The sequence below is a fragment of the Oenanthe melanoleuca genome, chromosome 3 (assembly GCF_029582105.1).
Source record: "Oenanthe melanoleuca isolate GR-GAL-2019-014 chromosome 3, OMel1.0, whole genome shotgun sequence".
NCBI classification, from domain to species: Eukaryota; Metazoa; Chordata; class Aves; order Passeriformes; family Muscicapidae; genus Oenanthe; species Oenanthe melanoleuca.
Genome location: NC_079336.1, coordinates 106,126,838 through 106,141,699, shown reverse-complemented (window position 1 = coordinate 106,141,699; position 14,862 = coordinate 106,126,838). Strand labels below are relative to the sequence as shown.

At 43.8% G+C, this 14,862-nt stretch overlaps 1 long non-coding RNA gene across 3 annotated transcripts; it reads left to right on the top strand.

Moving 5' to 3' along the window:
- The first annotated feature begins 617 nt into the window (after positions 1-617).
- On the top strand, positions 618-10,445 carry LOC130251680 (uncharacterized). Of its 3 annotated transcripts, XR_008840199.1 has the most exons (6): positions 618-1,112; positions 3,573-3,779; positions 5,109-5,192; positions 6,084-6,264; positions 8,425-8,526; positions 10,293-10,445. It is a non-coding gene; the product is annotated as an uncharacterized LOC130251680 (long non-coding RNA). The 3 variants fall into 3 exon arrangements; XR_008840200.1 differs by lacking the exon at positions 6,084-6,264 and having other exon boundaries at positions 1,055-1,112; XR_008840198.1 differs by lacking the exon at positions 618-1,112 and having other exon boundaries at positions 1,233-3,779.
- Positions 10,446-14,862: the final 4,417 nt, after the last annotated feature.

The following is a 14,862-nucleotide window of genomic DNA, read 5'->3' as shown; positions in this document are numbered from 1 at the left end:
GGTGACAGCCGGGCCCGGCCCGCACCGCTCCCGGCACCGCGGCAGCCGCCGGTGCAAGGAGCCGCGCTCGTCCAGCCTCTCAGGAAACCTGAGGGTGACGTCCCGGTCCCCGGGCGACGCGCTCCTTCCTCTCAGACGAGACACCGGCCCCGCAGTTCTGTGGGAAGCGCGGGACCGCTCCCTCAGAGCCCTCTCCGCAGAGACCCCGTTCAGCCGCACCGACCATCCATTCCGCCACCGCGCAGCCCCACCGGGACACGCGGCCAGCGACGCCGACTGACCTGGCGAAGCGGCGCGGCGCTCCGGACCTCCGCTCGCTTTGTGCGAGGCTGCGGACGGCGCTGCCCGCGCTCCCCGCCCCTCCTGCCGGGGCCGCCGCCCGGGGCCGCCTGTCGGGGTGGGGAGGGGGCGGCGCGGCCCCAACCGGTTCCAGCTGCCCCCCGCCAACCACGTGACAGCGGCGGCGGCCCCGCCCGCTCCGCCACGGCCAATGGGAGCGCGGGAAGCGCCGGGGCCGTTCCTCGACAGCGGCGGGGAAGGAGGGCGGGCCCGGGGCGGGGCGGAGCCGAGGGGGGCGTGGGGAGTGCGGGTAGCGGGGGCAGGCGCACGGGGGCTCCGAGCGGCACCGGGGGTCCGGGGGCGGCTTACGGCTGCCTGCGCACGGCGGGGGAGCTCTGCCCTACTCACCTCTCCCGAGCGCCGAGCACCGGCGCTTCCCCGCGCCATCCCCCCGGTACCGTCCTCAGAGGGCACCGCGCCACTCCCTCGGCGCTCTCCCGACACCGCAGCGCGACCCGACCTCCTCCAGCCTCCAAGACCTCCTCAGGAGCGCCCCTTGACCGCCCCTTGCTGCCGCCGCCGCCGCCACGCACCCCCACCGCACTCCCGCTGGTCCCGCGCCCCCTCAGCCGGCGGTGTGTACTGACCTGGCCGAGCGCTACAGCCGGCTGCCCACCCTTGGTGCGGGGCTGCGAGCGGCGCTGTCCGGGCTCCTCTTCGCCTGCCCGGGGCCGCTGACAAGGCGGCGGAGGCAGAGCGGGGGGCGGCGTGCCCGGCAGCCGGATCCAGCTGCCCCCGAGCGCACCGGGGAGGAGGCGGCCACGTGACCCCCGGTAACGCCTCCCTCCCGGCCCCGCCCCTCCCGCCGCAGCCAATCAGGGCGGGGCGCGCAGGGCGGGAGGGGCGCGCGCCCTTCCCTTGAAAGCCCCGGCGCTGAGTGGAGCGCCGTCCCTCGCGGGCGGGAGGTGCTGGGGACGGGGTCGGTGAGGGGTGGATGGAGGCTTTGCTGAGGCCAGTCAGGCTGCTTCTACAATCCGCACACTCTTTGCTTATGGAGGACTCTTTGAGTATGGGTAACCCCTTAATCCCTCAGTTAGTGTCCTCCATGTGCAGCCTGGGAGTGTGAGGGCTGCCCTAAGGATAGGGGGCTCTGCTTCCTTAAGCTTTGCTATGGTTTAAGCTGGGTGTAAGCCTATAGCACCAAAGACCCGGTGGATTTTTTTGTGGTATAAAGGGGCAGGCGCCATGCCCTTTTTCAAGGGCTTTGATCTCCCTTGTTTTAGTGGTGGCCCTCTGTCCCTGTGTGCTTTCCTGAGGCGCTGCCCGTGTCGCTGTCCCAGCCCTGCGCCCAGGATTCAGCCTCTGCCGCCCGCTGACATGAGGGGAGGCAGGAGCCGGCGTGCCCTGCTCCAGACACAGCCCTCTTGGGGTTCCCAGGGACATTCCCTGCTCTTGTGCAGCTCCTGCCTCTTTCTCTGTCCGTGTCTGGTTGCCTCCATGCCCAGCCAGACGAACCAAAGGGCTGTCATACGTGGTACAGCTGAAAACCCATCCTCATGGCAATGGTGCCAAGGCAAACCGAAGTGGGAACGCCCATGCTGGAGTTCTGGAGCTGCAGGCAGAATGTCTGGTACTTGTGTTTGTTTCAGGGTAGATGTTGTGTGCGATGAATCTGCTGCACTACAGGGTATTGCTGCATTTGGAACCACAACCTCGTGGCCTTCCTGAGACCTGATTTTATGACAACGGGGTGGCCCACGGGAACTCATCCAACAACATATTAGCAGATAAAGGGAAACTGTTTTTCTCTGTGTTTTTGTTGTGCTCTGTTTTGTAGCTGAGACCATTTACCCTGTCTTGTGCTGGGAGTTAGTGCTGTTACAGGAATGCTTCTCTATGTTGTCCCTCAATTTGCCATTTAAATAGAGGGCTATTTTCCATTTATTCATGCCCTGTAGATCTAGTTGTGTTTATCAGTAATTTGTGACATTCCACCAGGTATTATAGGGAAAACAAATGTTAGTATCTGATGCTGTACATCTGAAAAGTGTCTAATGCATCTAAACTGCTGAGGTCTCTATGTTAGTGTTGCAAGCTTCAAGGAAAGAAAGGTGGGAAAACATAAAAGGAAATAATAGCTGAAAGCAACTCATTTTTAAGTGAAAAAGATAAGAGAAATTTCTCTGGATAAGGAGGAGGGGAGGGTTTGTGGAAAGTGATTCTCTTGTTAAACACAGATGCGAACTTCTTTAGTAACAAACCCTTGGTATTTAGGAAAACATTAGGAGCCATCACTTCTCCAGGTGTATTCACTACTGAGTCAAGAAAGAAAAAAGAAACTTTAGAGAAAACAGTAGTTAGAAAAGCAATTGTCTATTTGTTTTCTTTTCTCTGTTTTTAGGCATTACTAGTTCAAGGAATTTCTTATAAAGCAGTGATAGAACTGAACACTTTCAAACATGGTTTGATGTGTTAAATTTTTCAAAAATTTGATGTCATGCCAGGCATATTATAAAACTGTACCATTAAATTTTTTGTTAAAAACTAGAAATACATTCAACCCTAGTGTTAATTTAAAAAAAAAAAATGGGCTTTGTTTTGTCAAATTAATATTGCATTTCCTTCCCTAATTCACTGTAGGTAAAAATTATAGTTTAGGCACTAAATGGATTCAAGAAATAACTTGTGTTCATTTTGTTAAAGATGTACATCACTGTGGAGCAAGTAGGAAGAGGGTGGGATGGAAAATACTGTTTTATGTTGACTTACTTAATCTGAAGAAAAGTCTACATTTAATTAAACTTCCCAGCACACTTTCTTTTTTCCTCCCAAAGGAGTTGCTTAAATATGGTTGGATCAGGTACACTCATACTTTGCCATGATGCAGCAGACAAGTCTCAGCTACTCTTTAAGAGGATACAGAATTGTACAGTAATTAGAGCACGTGGATCAGTTTATAGAACTCTTCTTAAATGTCTGTCTGAAAAGTTAATGTTGATGACCTGCTCTCCCTTTTTATACAGGAAGAAAAAAAAAAAAAGAAATAAAACAAGGGAAATTTGGTTTTATATTATAGAACTTGCATTGAATTGAGGTGCTGTTTGCAAAAGTCCCAGAGAGATCCAGAAAGACAAGGTTATGAGAGCTGTTTCCAGTGGGCAAGCACAAACTCTATTTAAACCCTGTTGCACCTGTTGGAAAACGTGTTTTCTTATTCAATAAAAATTAACAAGTTGAATGAGAATTGCTAATACTTAACCAGAGGGTAAAATGTTCTCCCTTTGTACTGGCAGTGACACTGTAGTGGTGAAGTCCCTGGGCAGGAGTGAAGGAGCCAAAAGAAGAGGTGAATGGTTCATGGGGAATCTGCCCTCTTACTGTATCTTGCTCCCTGCCATGACAATATGGAATGAAGTTGCTTGCAGGTGTGGTGTGCTGCAGGTGGAATATCAAAGCAGCCTTGAGGCTGAACTGGCTGAGATGTGAAGCCCAATGGGAAGGTAATTTTTTATAAATAATGAGACAAATACTTGGCAAGTGCAGGAAATAAGTAGTTGAGGCAGATGTTTATAATTCACTGGCAAACCTATACTAAAAAGGCATTAGGAAATGCCTTCAAGGTTTTATATCTGTTTCTGTAGCCAATGTCATATTTTTTCAGCTGCCAGAATTATAGATCTAACCTATAATCAAGCTTCATTGATACTACAAGTAGCTATAAAGATTGTGAACATCAAATTACAGCTGTGCTTACTCTTTTACATCATGCATTGAATTCCAGTGATCTGGTTTTACTGACACCAGTACTGATGACAGCCGAATATTCAGATTTATTTCACTCCTTATTTTATAGCGCTTGATTTTTCTGCAGTTGTTCTGGGTCTGGTGGGTAATTTGGAATAAAAATAGCTGGTAAAACTCTGCAAATGAAGGCACAGCACTAGGCAAGCAGTGTCAAATTGATGTTCTTTGATCTTTTGTAGAATCACTTATAATTCTGACCTTTTCCCTGGCACTGAGAATATTGCTGTATCACTCCCTAATGGGAAATCTGGACGGTTTATGAGCACTAAAGAAAAGTGATGCCAAGGGATGTGAAAAATATCAAGAAAGAACCGTGCTGTCAGAATGGCAAAAGCCTCTTGGTCTCATGGAGGCTGATGAGAAAAGATTATTAGAAAAATTGGCCATTGTGCAATGGCATTTTTTCTGTAATGTTTACTGTAGTACAGAATATTGTATTTTTCTCTGTGGAGGAGTCAGCAGTTTGACGTTAAAAGCTGGGTGGCCAGCAGGCTGAGAGAGGTGACTCTGCTGCTCTGCTCTGGTGACACCCCACCTGCAGTGCTGTGTCCAGCTCTGGTCCCCAGCAGGAGAAGGGAGAAGTTTCTGTTGGAACAAGTCCAGAGAAGGCTGTGAAGATGCTCAGAAGGCTGCAGCACCTCTGCTTTGGAGACAGGATGAAAGAGCTGGAGTTACCCAGCGTGGAGAAAAGAAGGGAGAGTTTGGGGTCTCTTTTCAGTCCTTTAGGGACTTCAGAGCTTCTGAAGAGGCTACGAGGCTAGCTGGAGAGGGATTTTTTACAAGGGTGTTTTGTGATGCTGGAATGGTTTGAAATTGAAAGAGGGGAGGTTTAGACAAAATGTTAGGAGGAATTCTTTACTTGGATATTAGCAAGACACTGGATGCTGGGGGAAGTTGTGGATGCCCTGTCCCTGGAACGGCTCATGGCCAAACCCATTCTATGACTGGGATTGATTTATGGATTGTTTAGGGGTTTGGTCCCCAATTTTGATTTTTCTTCTCTGCCTTCTCTCTCATTCTCCCAGTCCCAATTGTTATGTGGAAGGGAAAGTTAAAACATTCTTCAGTGAGAATTAATGCTTCGGTCATATTCTCCAGAGCTTTGCAAGGTGAGCAATGAAAGCATTACTAAATATAGAGTGACAAAGTAACAAGTATAAAGTATCATAAATATAAAATGAAACCCCCTTTTGGCTACTATTAATAATCAACTTTATAGCAGGAAAAAATAAGAGTTTTACTTCCTTATGCCAAAAATTCAGTCACTTTCAAACACTGTTAATTATTATGTAAATTTGGCATCAAAAGTTTTTAAAAGAAAAAAACCACAAAACCCCAAGTGCCAATAGGATATTGCAGGCATTAAATTCTGATTTGAAATGAGACATGCTATGATTTAGTCTTGAGGATGTCAGCATGATTTTCTTCTTGATCTAATCTGGTTTGTAGTTTCTGAAGTGAAACATAATTTGAATGAGAGGGTTGGTTTTGTGAATTTTTCTTTGTTTGATTTTGGGGCTTTTTTGTTTGGTTGGTTTTGGTGGTGGTGGGTTTATTTGTTTGTGAAACACTTGAAGGACTCAAGCACAGTCACAGCACTACATTTAAACTGACCAAAGTCAATTGCAAATGGCAAGCTTTTTAGGTTTTAATATAACTAGAATAAGTTCTATACTCAGGGTTTTTGTATAGAAACATAAAACTGAGCTTATATACATAACTTCGTTTTATTTTTGTAAATATGAATATATTTGTGGTGTTCTGTCACCTCCTAGCTCTGTTTACAAGTCAATTACAAGCCATTCTTCTGTGTTCTTGCACAAAATCTTCTTGTGCTACTATCTCCACCTTGCTGTCTCTGGAACTATATTCCTATGCTTAGTTTTCCCAGCAGTACTCATTTCACTGTGTAAGAGGCAATGAAAATGGTCAGAAAATGAAGAGCAGTTGTGGAACATGACACAGATAATATTTGTTTGTTTGTTTAATCTCAATAACAGGAGGAACACCTTAAGATAAGGAGAGACAGCTTCCTATGACAGCAGGAAAGTTTGACTCTGCTGTCATTTAAAATACCGTTTCAAAGGTCGTGTTTGTGTTTTAAATGAAATGTGAAGCTGAACTTTATGCTCTGCCAGATAACAGTAGTAGTGATGCAAGTGCTTCCTTTGAATTCTGCAGGTAAGGAGTAGCTACAATGTGGGGTTGTGGTGTGGAGGTGCCCAGTGTTTGGCAAGGGAGAAGGAAAATTATGTTCTCAATGACCTGTGGGAACACCAAAGGGCCCAACAGGGCCTGAAATTTACTACTTATTGTCCTTTGGGTCTCTGTACTTTCAGACTCAACATTTCTTGAAGTGTGCCTCTACTGAATATATCAATATGGAGAAAGTAAATGGGACAACTCTAATCAGAGGAAAATGTTAGCTCTTCCTGTCCTCCTTTACTTGCATTTCTCCTCCATCTGCCACACATACTCCTAATGACAGAGAAATGTGTTTTAAGCTGCAGTTATTGACATGAAGGTCTTTTAGAAGCAGACTGAAATATTTTCCTTTTTAGGGTTATTAATTAGGTATCGATTCCCATGTTTGGGATGGCAATACCCTAGGTTTACTGCACTGCTGTTCCTGGGAATGCCACACCACAGAGACAGAGTATTTCTTAGGAGCAAAGGTCAGTCTGAGAGAAGTTGAGGGTGCCAGCCTAACATCTGGCTGTAGCATTTTGGCTCTGCTACAGCTGCTCCTGCCCTCCTACCTGCCCTTTGTACTTTCTCTGGCTCTTGTCTAACCTTTCACTGAACTAGGACGGCTCTCTGTCAGAAAATGGGGGCCTTTGCTTTGGGTTTTGTTTTGTTGCTGGTTGGTTGATTTTTAAAGGGGTTAGTTTTATGTTGAGTCAGTGGGCTGAAACAACTCAAATTCATGTTGGATGAGGGTTGGAGCTGTCTTGGTTTAAGTGGGGACATCAACAGGCAGAAGCTGAGTAGCCTTTAGCTTTTAGGGAACTGTTTGTTGTGACAAAGAGCAGCTCAAGCAGATTTATCACTTGATGTATAAAAGAGAGTGAGCCACCTCAAAGTGGACTTCTGAGGGGAAATGTGAAAATATGCTACTTACTTTATGCTTACTCTGTGTTCTTAACTCCCTGTTGTGCTCAGCCAGTAATTCTTGTAAACAAAACATTCCTATTCTGCCCACAGCATTGGAAATATTAAAAAAAAACTATTAAAAATAATTTTAATATAGTTAATAAGATACAAACTAAGAAAGCTTTTCAAGTAATTCTGACTCTTATTTTCCTTGCTGGGAGGAAGAAAGAACTCTCATTTTCAAAATTCTGAGAATAGATATGGGTGTATGCAATTTTAAAGATGACAAAATAATTTGCTGAGCCTGACAGCTCTCCATGTGAACTGTTCAATAGTTTGCCATTTACCTTTTAGTCAAAGCTTTAAAAGTTAAAAGCAACTACTTTGAAAATGGAGGATCAATGATAAAAGACACATTGTACAGCTGAACAATGCGTAGTGTTTGAGTGACAGCAAAAACTGGTTTATCAGGTTCACTGCAGATAAGTATAGATAAACCCTTGAAACACTGCAAAATCCATTGGAATATTGGATGGACATTCTCACAAAAAAAAAAAAAAAAAGAGTACCAGGACCAAAAGCAGCAAAAGAAGAGCTGCAAAGTCTAGGCTGTAACTGGTGTGAGGTAGTGAGAACTCAAAGCCAGCCTGTTGGTTGATGTGAGCACTCTTTTATGTCGAAAAAATAACCCACAGAAAAGAACTGAAAATCCTGCCCGGCTGCTCTCAGCCATGAGAGCAAAAGACATCCAAGTTTGCTGGGGCACTGGCCTGGCCCCAAGCCTGTGTGCATGGGCAGCACAGATAAAGCACAGACAGGCCCCAGACAGATAAATGACCGATTAACTGAAATGTGTGAGCCTCTGTCCTGGTGCTGCTGGCAGCTCTGCCAGGGAGGTTGCAGCTGCAGAGCTCAGCTGCTGCTCACAATCCAGACAAACTGCTTTTTGCTGGAAAAACTGCAGAAGAGTAAAACCTCCGTGCTTTATCACAGCTCTTCCTCCAGGGACCTGACCCTGCTGAGGAGTCGGGTGAAATAATGATTAGGAGTCCGTGGGGAAGGCTCCCAGTGAGGAAGAGCAGTGCTGCAGTCCCAGGCTGACTGGTCAACCTGCACCCAGCCAACACCCCACGGAACGCAGCAGGTTCCCTGGGGGTGCTACTGGCAGGAAAGGGGGCACAGATTTGGGGTGGCAGAAAGCATCTTGCAATTCTCTGGGCTGCCAAAAAAACCTGTTCTGATTTGCAGGGAGGTGACCTGAGGCACTCTCCAATTTTGTTAGCAATTTCCTTGGGCTCAGACTGTGTTACAGAGAGACTGCTCAAGAAACAGCACCCACCTACTCCCAAGGTGAAGTAGTATTTGCCTTTAAATTCTGATAGTATTGTATTATGGCCAGTTAGGTACTATTCAAAACTTCCATATTTCTAAAGTACAGAAGAATGGGTGGAATTGAGGAGTAAAATGAGAGCACAGAAACTATCTCAGTGTTAATGGTATGCCTGTGGTGTTTTCCTGCTCTCTTCTAGAACAAGATCTAGCTATAATTATTTCTGCTGTTCTCATTCAAAGTATTGATCCACAAATAGTTACAGCCCTGAACAACTGAGCCAATTTTTAACATTATTAAACCAGAGTTCCAGTATCCTGCAGGCTCAGAACATAAGTTATGTAAAAGGATAACAAGAAACTAAAAACACTTTTTTTGGAGACTAAACATTCACCCTTGTTCACTGGAACTAGATTAACAGAATGGATTGGGTTGGAAGGAAGTTTTAAAGAACACAGAATAATAGCATGGTTAGTGTTGGAAAGAGCCTTTGAAGACCATCTCATCCCGCCATGGGCAGGGGCACCTTGCACTAGGTCAGGGTTCTCAGAGCTCCATCCAATTTGGCTTTGAACTTGAAGCCATGACTTCACTGGGCAGCTTGCTCTGGTGCCACACTAATTCTTGATGTCCAATCTAAACCTACACTCCTTCAGTTTAAAACCATTACCCTGTGCCCTGTTATTACAGACCCTGGGAAAAGGTCTCTCTCCATGTTTCTTACAAGCCTCCTTTAAGTATTGAAAGGCCACAATAAGGTCTTTCAGATTGATGAATACTGAGAATCCAAGAGCAGAAACTTCTTTTTCAGCAGATCTCAGGACTGTGTGCATGCAGCCAAAATCTGTGGAGATTCTTAGATGCTGACTGAAATGAGGACTCTGCTAGGGAATGGTTGTATGAGGTACCTGCAAAATCCCAGGGATGGAATTACTGGGAGGATTTTGAATGGAGCAGGCTGATTCTGAGACAGGAGACTGCCTCACTTCAACAAACTGTTAGGTGAGCTTTCTAATTCCTTTATCCAATGGATCTTCTTCAAAGGATCCTAAACCATACCAAAGATCAGGCTGAATCAAATCAAAGTAGTTGAAAAGACAGTAAATGTTAAAACCAGGTTTTGACATATTCTGAAGTGCAGTTTGTGACTTGTGCATAGGAATTATCACACCCTGTGTGAAGTAAAAATAAAGTTTATTTTTTTTCAAACCTTCTAGCGGGCCAAAGGGAATAATTCAATTACAGCAGGAAAGGAAAAGGAGTCACAAAAAATGAAAAAAAAAAAAAAAGAGAGAGAAAATTCCTTGAAAAAAATACACATTGGGAAAGAGTACAACTTGAATCCAAAGCAAGGGGAACCGACCTTTAAATGTTGTGACTACTCAGTCACTTATTTCCTGTTTATTTCTCTTTGCTTTGTTTTGCAACATGCTCCAGGCTTTTCAGATTTTCTAATATAAATAAAGTGATATTATTTTTTTGGTCAAATAATTTCCCACACAGCAGCTGTTTCTACAAAAATCAGTATTCAGAAAATCCTTTTTGTTTCAACAAGGAAAGTATTTTTCAAACTACTCTAGAAACAAAACAAAGGTATCTTGTTTTTCCAACTGATTCACTTGCACAAAATGCCTACACAACTAAGATATTTTTATATTTATTAACTGAGTTACAGCACCTTTCACAAAATGTTTTAAGATTAAATATTACAGATACTGGAGTAGAAAAGTTTTTGTCAACATCTATTTCCCACCTGTGTGTTTTAAAGACTATTTTTGTGCAGCAGGTTTTCCCTCAGAAGTGGCACATGGGCTCTACCTCTCCTGTCCTGCTTGTGCACCTTCTGCCCTACGTGACCAAGATCCTGCTCTGCACCCCTGGGAGGGTAAGTGGGGAAGATGGTGCATGGCTTTTCCAGATCTCTATAAGAAAACCCCAAGAAAAGTGGCACAATATAATAGTACAGCAGAATGAAATTAGGAATAAAGATAGCCAACAGATCCTGCATCCCTTCAGGTGCTGGGAACCTGGCTTGCAAATGACATGGGACAGCCTCACGGCAAATTTTCCCATGGCCTTGCCCCCTTGTCAATATAGTTCAAAACCAGTGTATGGATTCATAATGTACTGGAAACTAGGAAAATATAAACACACTGCCTAGATAAGTAAACCTTGACTTTTTCTCAGGCAAAAGAAATTAAGCATCTTAAAAAAATAAAGCAAAATTATCACTAGCTGAGAGGATAGCAGGGAGAGTGACTTGAACAGAAAACACTGACCTCCTGTTGAAACTTTAGGCCCTGCTGACATTGTTGCCTCTAGTTGCCCAGTCACAGATAGGTCACAGCCTCAGATTATGGACAGCAGCTATATTTAAAAATGGCACTCTGGCTTTGCACTGAGAACAGTTTTGCTGATAAGCTCCGGAACCAGTGAGGCTTCGTGACTCATGGCCATCCTGACTTCATTATCTGCCTATTAGTACACATTAATTAATAGCTGTAATATCATACTTTGTTTACTCTGCCTCTTATCTCAGGGTTTCATCCTCCTGTCCTTAACTGTATTATAATCCCTGTGTTCAGTGGGACTGTTTGCACAATGGAGGATTATTCATGGGAATAAATGATTATTTGGAAAGCATGTCCATAAGTCCACTACCTCCACCCAGCTGTCCCCAAATCCAAAAGTGATTTTTTACTTGCTAAAAGCCTGATCCATCATCTGTATCCATCAATGACCAGTGACTTCTCCACTGAATGCCTCTTTAAAGGAGGGCAAGGGTTGGGAACATTGTAGAGACTGGCATTAGGGAAAGGAAAGGAACCATTTCTCATCACAGGTCAGCAAAGCCTACAGGGCCAATAAGAGTAAGTTATCCTTGAAATTCAGAAGATTTGAGATCTTAATTCCATATTCTGATGTGAGGCTGCTTTATATTTCAGTGTGAAAAGATGCTTTATGAACAGTAAACTACTATGCACTACTTTATGAGCAGGAAAAAATCTTTTACTGCAATTGCCAGCATTCAAAAGGCAAGAGGAAGCAATTGTCATTGTTTACATCACACATTGCCCTTCAATTGTTGTTTTAAGAGAACAAATTCTAGCATAAATCAGTGTTTTACAACGGTATTTTTTTCTTCTGAAGTACATAATCATTGTGTCTTCTTTATCTTACAGTGTGATTACATCTTGCACAAACTGCAGATAAACTTTAGATAGAGAGATAAAATCTGGAAGACAAAGTCTTAAAACTGGAAGACAGGTGAAGAGTTCATGAGGGCTGAGGGTTTGGAAGGAGCCTCATTTGTCTTTAATCATACCCAGATTGCAAAGAATAGACATGACTCCATTATTTTCCCAGACAAAATACTGCACCATATTCGGCACTTCTAACAACAGCAGTATCTTGGAAGATAGCAAAGGAAGGTATGAAGGGTATGAACACTGGCTTGAGAAAAGCTGCCAACAATTTTCCCTGCAGAGGAGGATGAAAGTATGTTGGCATTAGGGATTCAGTTATCAGTGGGAGAGGTTTTGCAAAGACAAAAATAAAGGATTTGCCTGCAAGTTTGTGGCACTCACTCTCAGAAGTGCTGCATAAAGGCATATCCCTATGGGTACTGCTGGTGTAATGTGAATAACTGAGAAAATGGTGCTTGGTTTTAGGACTAATTGTACTGTCAACACAAAAGGCCACTAGGAGTTTTGCACTTGCCTGTGCAATACAGGCAAGTTCCTTCAGTTGCAGGGGAACTATTCTGGTTGCCAGCTAGGGGAGAACCTAGGTCCTTTAAATCCCTAGTTCAACCTATCTGCTCTCCACGGTCTCTCTGATTTTACTACCTTGGCAATTATCTTGTTTGCTCTCTTCATCTCTTCCTCATACATCCAAAGCATGAAATTGTGTTTTCATAGCATAAATTCACCAGTCAGGGTATGTGACATTTGGATTCTTTTTTAAAGAAAAAGTGAGTATCAGCACTTTTTTGCCAATTGAGTGGCACAAACCTATCCCAAAACAGGAATCAGATTCTTGCCTAAATACTGCTGCACAGACGTTTCCAAGTCCACATTGGCAAGGTGTGATGGGTGTTACCTCGATGTGAGTGATAGGGAATGGGGCACACCTGTGCAGGAACCCGTGCAGTGGGTGGCCAGCAAAGCCTTGTGAGAAACCCTGCCTGGCTTTCTGGAGGCTGCTCTGTGAGTGGAAAGCCCTGCTCATTGCCAGCAAGAAGTCAAAACTTTTCCAAGGTCCTTGTAAGGTGCTCAGGGAGCTGGTTTCCAGCAAGAAGGCAGGAAGAAACAGCCTCTATTTTAAGGAGGTTATCTTCAACAAAGATTTTCAAGCGGAAGTACAGCGAAGGCTGAAGCCAAGGCACATATTCCTGTGACCCAGTTACCTTCTAGAAACCCAGGCAGGACAGAAAGGACTCTGGCTTCCAGCTACAAGAGAGCTGCTGAGCATTAACACATAGTAACCTAATTAATTTATTCCCCCAGTGGATAATTACTAGCTTTTTCTTTTTCTTGTTGCAAAGTAGCAGCCAAATAATGGTGCAGATTTTAATTAACTAGCCAATGGGAGGCTGGATGGGTTAAGGAGAGATTTCATACAAAAATTAATTAATGCTCTGACCTACTTTAAAGTGTTGCTTAAGTGGAAACTGGGGGGAAGCTGACTTCAATCAGTTATGGATCTCTTCATATCCTTTTAACCGGTCAAGTAATGAGTCTTTCTTTGTGATCCACAGCACTTCAATTGGCAACTTAAAAGAATTTAGTGAACACACCAGAAATACATAATTCCCAAGGCAAACATAATTTCCTCTTAATGAGCACACCTGAGTTAGCAAAGGAAAAAGTCCTTCTTTTTCAAACCAAGCCCCTGGTTTATTGCCAAGCTTAACTCAGGACATGCAATAGGTAATACAAGCTCCGTTTTAAACAAACTAGAACTATCTCTATGTTTCTTCCTTTTTGTTTTCCCAATTTTTTTTTAAATCATATATGTCTCAGATTAGTAACTCTCACTTTGATTTATTTTTCCATTACTGAAAATAAGGCACTTCAGGATTTTATTTAAGCTTTCTGTTTCTTTGGGAAGTAAAAAATTATTTCACTTGCTGATTATCTGTAAATTCTTCCTATAAAAGCAGATTTTGCCTCATTTGTGAAAACCAGTTTCTCTGCAGTTCTTGCCATGGGCCCACAGCAAATCACGTTTGCAATCTGATGCCAAAAAATACATGATTGTTGCTTTAGTGTTCTTCATGGGCTGTGCTTTGCTTTGCATTGTCCTGTCTTGAAAAGTTATCCTCTGAAAGGGCAGCATAACCACATTGGGGAAGAAATGAGGTTTTTGTTGCCTTCACTTTCACAAGCAGGAATACAAGGCACAAGGATATGAAATTAATTTACCAGTATCACAGTAGTGCAGTCAAACCATCCCATCCTTTGCCCATTCATCAGCGTTGTACTATTTTCCTCTCAGCTGGCAAAGTGCAGTTAGGATTATTGCAGTTAGAAGGTCTCAGAAAGATACTATTTTAAAATTAGTGCATCAGGTGAACTCCAGTCTTGTCAGAATGTCTTCCTTTCCATAAACAATTTTGTCAGGGTGCTTGGGAGTCAAGTCCTGCACCCAAATATTATGAAATGTTGACTCACAAAGCAAGCAGCTCTGTTCAAGTCACTGCAAATCAATGAATCACTGAAGCAAACTCTTACCTGGCAGCTGAGCTTCACGTACCTGTTTAGGTATCCAGAGATAAGTGGAGCCTTTTCTAGGTCACTTCACTAAAACCCCATAAAATTCACCCTCTGCAAATCACAACGTTATATTGTATTGGAAGTCTGAGACCACTGCTTTCTGGGAGGCAGGAATTACACGCCCTTGGGATCTGACTTCTCCATAAAATGCAGCCCAATCCTGCGTGAGGAATGCATTGAAACCTTTCTGAATCTTATTAAAACCTCTTTTTATCAAGGACACACCAAATACTTTTTTTCCTATATTTCTGCGATGTTGGGAAGGATGAACCAGGAAGACCTTACAAATATGAATGCTTAGATTCTGAGAATATGGAAACCATGAGTGAGATTGAAATGAAAGCCACTTTTGAGATACGAAACCTCAGTTACTGAATAACTAGAAGACAATAGGATGGCCAGCTAAAAGTAATCCCCTCTTGATAGAACAATGTCTTCTGCTGGAGAGCAGGTCCAAAGTTCAGAGAAGACCTTGCTAGGGTCCAAAGAGTAGTTTTTAGAGTTTAAAGTGCAACACACTATGGTAATGTAAGGATTCTTATAGGCTGTATGTAAATGCTATAGAATTTGTATCTTGTG